Raw genomic sequence first — 5,201 nt, 5'->3', positions numbered from 1 at the left:
AGTTGAATATGATCCCCTCCATTCCTAGTTTTTCTGAGGGTTTTTATCATGAATGGATGTTACATTTTGTCAGATATATTTTTTTCTATATCAGTTGATATGATCAGGTGATTTTTCTTCTTTAGCCTATTAATATGGTGGATTACATTGACTGATATTCAAATATTGAATCAGCCTTGTATCCTTGAAATAAACCTCACTTGTTCATGTTATTTGTGTGGATTCTGTTTTCTAACATTTTGCTAAGAAGTTTTTTTGCCTGTATATTCATGAGTGATACTTGTCTGTAGTTTTTATTTTTGAGTTGAAAACTGCCCCTTCTCTTTTAATTTATGGAAGAAATTGTGGAGAAGTTTTAGCCAGGAAAATAAGGCTAGAAAGGAAAGTAAAAGACATATAAATTGAAATGGAAGAACTCATTCCTGTTTGCAGATGATATGATTGCCTATGTACAAAATCCAAGGAATCTACAAAAACAAAAACAAAAACAAAAACAAAACCTTCTAGAACTAATAAGTGAGTTAAAGAAGTCTACAGGATATAAATAAGCATTCAAAACTCATTTATGTTTCAGGGCCCCTGGGTGGCTCAGTTGGTTGAGCATCTGACTTTGGCTCAGGTCATGATCTCACGGTTCGTGGGTTTGAGCCCTGCGTCAGGCTTTGTGCTGACAGCTCAGAGGTTGGAGCCTACTTCGGATTCTGTATCTCCCTCTGTCTGCCCTTCCCCTGCTCACACTGTCTCTTTCTCAAAAATAAATAAACATTTAAAAAAATTAATTATGTTTCTATTCACTGAGAATAAAAATGTAGAAATCAAGATTAAGTAAACAATAGCATTTGTAACCATTCAGAAGTGAAATAGGTATAAATTTAATAATTTATGCAGGCCATATGTACAGAAAAACTACAGAATACTGATGAAAGAAATCAAAGATCTTAGATGGAGAGGCATATCACATCCACAGATTGAAAGACTCAATATGATAAAGAATAGGAAACTTGTCAATTCTCCCCAAATTAGCATACATATGTAAATATATTAGCAAGAATTTTTTGTAGATTTAGACAAAATTACTCTAAAATTTATGTAGAAAAGCAGAGGAGCTAGACTATCTTAAACTTTTTTTTTTTAAAGAAGAATAAAGTAGAAGGAATCACTCCATCTGAATTTTGGAAATGATGATATACTGCAGAAACCAGGACTGTGTGGTGTTACTGTTGAAAAATGAGATAAATAGATCAGTTGTATAGAATAAAGAACTTAGAAATAGACCCACACAAATGCAACCAATTGATTTACTTTTCTAAGTGTGCAAAAGCAATTCAATGTATGAAGAATAGTCTTTTCAATAAGTAGAACTGAAGCACTCCATAAGCAACCCCCCTCAAAACAAAACAAAACAAAACAAAAATCAACCTATACCTCATATGTTATAGAAAAAAAAATAACTTAAAATCATCAATACATTTAAATGTAAAGTATAAATTGAAGGTAAGAGGAGAAAATCTTTAGTACCTAAAGCTTTGTAAAGATTTCTTAATATATCAAAAGCATGATTCGTTCAAAAATAAGATAATTTAGCCTTTATTAGAATTAGAAACTATTGTACTGTGAAGACCTTATTAAGAAAGAAATTTAAAGACAAACTACAGACTAGGAGAAAATATTTGTAAACCATTTATCTGACAAAGGACTCATACCTAGGATATATTTTTAAAACTCTTAATACAAATAGTAAATTCTTAAAAATCAATATTAAAAAAAAAACACAATCCAGCTAGAAAACAGGCAGGGACATGAAGAGAAATTTCATGGACAAGGACAAAGGTATACCATGGCAGAGAAGCACATGCAGAAATATTTAATATCACTGGCCACTAGGGAAATGTAAACTTAGATTATGATATGACTCCACATCTCTTAGAACAGCCAAAATAGGAAATAGTGATAATGCCAAATTATCATTTGGCAATGATATGGAAAAAGTGACCTTCTCACATACTGCTAATGGAATTGGAAAATAGTATAGACAGTTGGGCAGGTTCTTAAAAAACCAAATAAACCTTTACTGTAGAATCCAGCATTCATGCTCTTGGGCATTTTGGCTGTGATGTGGAAATTTGTGTCTACACAAAAGCCTGTACACAGTTTTTCAGAGCAGCTTTATCTGTTATAACCCCAAAGTAGAAACAATCAAATTGTCCATTGATAGATTATGATTAAACACTATGGTACATCCATACCATGGAATATTACTTGGTAATGACAAGAAATGAACACACAAACTTGGATGGATCTCAAGGACATTATGATGGGTGAAAAAGAGCCAGTCTGAAGAAAAAGCATGCTACATAGTTCCATCTATATAGCATTCTTTATATAACAAAAATTTAGAGATGGAAAACATATTAGTGGTAAGAAGAGAGTCTATGACTTAAAGGAATAGCACAAGAGAAATCTTTGTGGTGGTGGAATATTTCTGTATCTTGAGTGTAGTGTTGGATATATGATTTTATATATGTGATAAAATGATACAGAACTATATATGCGCATTGCACTAATGCCCAATTCCTGATTATATTGTACTATAATTATAATTACTGGTAAGATGTAAACAATGGAGAAACAGTGAAAAGTACATGGGTCTTTCTTGTACCACCTTTTTAGTTTCCTATTTATAATTACTTCAAAATAAAAATTAAAAAATACATGTTTTATTTCAATGCATCTCATGGTAATCCAGTGAAAATGCGGTTGCCAAAAGTGCTTTTTAGGATGTGATGTCAATTATTGTTAAAATTATTTTTGTATTGGGGCGCCTGGGTGGCTCAGTCAGTTAGGCGTCCGACTTATGCTCTGGTCATGATTTCATGGTCTGTGGATTGGAGCCCCATGTCAGGCTCTGTGCTGCTAGCTCAGAGCCTAGAGCCTACTTCAGATTCTGTGTCTCCTTCTCCCTCTGCCCCTTCCCCAATCACCCTCTGTCTCTGTGTCTGTCTCTCTCTCTCTCAAAAATAAATAAACATGAAAAAATTATTTTTTTTATTGAGGTGAAATCACATAGCATTAAAATTAACCATTATATATTATACAACTCACTGGCATTTAGTACATTCACAGTATTGTGTCACTATCACCCCTACCTAGGTCCGAAACATTTCATCAATTTGAAAGGAGACCCATGCTCATTAAACAGTCGCTCCCTACCTGTCCTTACCTGCAGCCCCTGGAAAACCAGTAATCTCCTTAATTGCTCTACTGTGGATTTACCTATTTTGGGTATTTTCTATAAATGGAATCACAACGTGTGACCCTTTGTTCTGACATTTTTCACGTAGCATAATGTTTTGGAGGTTCATCCATGTTGTAGCATGTATCAATGCTTCATTACTTTTTGTGGAATTTATATTAATATAAATTTATATTTAGAATTTATATTAATATAATCTTATAATATTGTAAGGATATACATTTTGATACAAGAAAATAGTTATTCCCAAAGCTCATGGTTTTCTTATGGAAGATGTAGAATCTAAGCAGGCAGTATAATCACAAGATACAACCAGTAATTCTAAACCCTCTGTGATTTATTTAGGAAGAATTTCTTCTCACTGCTCATTTCCCAGATATTCATTCATCCCATATTAAAAATAAGATATTGGAGCAGTTAGAGATTAGAATATAGGCATTGACTGCTTATTTTGGGAGGGACAAATAATAATGCTTTGTGTAAACAGAAACAAAATGTCATCATAGCAGCAATTGTAAATTATTAGACAAGGGTCAAAATTGTGATCAAGAGTGATCAAGACATAAATATTTTATTCCTTAAAGATTTTAAAAGAAATTTAGGAGATAAATTACTTCAAAAACAGCAAAACAATATGAACCGTGGAGGTACTTAGTCTCTTGGTTCTGGTTTATTTAATCTGTGGTCATCTTTTTGTCCTTAAATGCTCCGGAAATTAAATATATAACACTTTTAGGCACCAAGGTCATTGTTTCATAATCCTAGAATTAAAGAACCCTCCAGAAATGTTTTTAGGCATACCTAAGTCATTTTACTATTGTCTGGAAACAACCCAGCGTTTTTTTCTTCGTTAGCTCTTTCAGTCAAGCCATTGGTTCTCACCATGGCTATATACGTTAAACCACCTGCTACATTGAAAAAAAAAATTCCCTTTAATTTTTGTAATGTGATTTTTTGGAAAGACAGGGTGCAAGTGGGGGAGAGGCAGAATGAGAGGGAGACACAGAATCTGAAGCAGGCTCCAGGCTCTGAGCTGTCAGCGCAGAGCCTGACATGGGGTTCGAACTCACAAACCATGAGATCATGACCTGAACTTAATGGACTGAGCCACCCAGGTGCCCCCCACCTGAAGGTCCTTGTCTATGCTGTACCCCAGATCAAGTGAATCAGAATCTCTAGGAACAAGCCCAAGTATCTTGTTTGTGTAAAATTCTCAAGTGATCCTAAGGTTCTGCTAGGGTAAGGAATTAAAGAATTAAACCAGTGGATGAGCACCAGAATTACCTGTGAGGCTTGTTAAAAAGAAGCTGTGTCCCATACTCCAGTTTCTGATCAATAGTTCTGGATGGGACCTGGGAATTTGCATTGTAAACAAGATCCCTGGTGATGCTGTTGCTGCCAGCCCAGAATTCAACTTTGAGGACAATGAATTAATAATATCTTTTTTATTCAGTGAAGATAAGAATACAACTGGCTAACATCCTCCATATAAATGCCTTGTAAATGTTTTTTTTTTCCCACTTATTTTTTTTTTTCTTTTTAGTGTATTAAGATTATTGGGCCCTAAAGTTAGATGGACTGGTTAAAATGCCACTTCTGTGTAACCTGGGCCAGGTTTCTTATTTTCTAAAGCTTTAGTTTCTAAAGCTTAATTTCTTCATCTGTGAAAACAAGCACATCACAGATAATTTGAGGGTTAAATTTGATAATATATGTAAAGTGATTGACTTACAGTAAATACAATTGTTAACTTTTATCAATAGCTTTCATTTTCAACAATTATAACTTTCCTATGGTGTAATTGGTTATAAAGTTCAGTGCTTCTTTTGATAAAGCAAATAGGGAAAAATATATGCTAAAAATCAGGAAGATGATTATATCTGGGAATCCAAATGAGCAGGTACTCTCAAAGGACTTACAGAAGGTTTGCATTTATATATATCTATAT

The 5,201-nt window shown here is 33.7% G+C and overlaps 1 long non-coding RNA gene across 1 annotated transcript in view; it reads right to left on the bottom strand.

The window, feature by feature from the left end:
• Positions 1-767: 767 nt before the first annotated feature.
• LOC121042852 (uncharacterized) overlaps positions 768-5,201 on the bottom strand; it is a 9,482-nt gene continuing 5,048 nt past the window's right edge. Inside the window, exon 3 of the long non-coding RNA XR_005796489.1 lies at positions 768-1,217. This is a non-coding gene — a long non-coding RNA (uncharacterized LOC121042852). The remainder of the gene's footprint in view (positions 1,218-5,201) is intronic.

Source organism: Herpailurus yagouaroundi, unplaced genomic scaffold, assembly GCF_014898765.1.
Source record: "Herpailurus yagouaroundi ecotype Mexico unplaced genomic scaffold, PumYag 186, whole genome shotgun sequence".
Lineage (NCBI taxonomy): Eukaryota > Metazoa > Chordata > Mammalia > Carnivora > Felidae > Herpailurus > Herpailurus yagouaroundi.
This window is presented reverse-complemented; position numbering and strand designations above follow the sequence as displayed.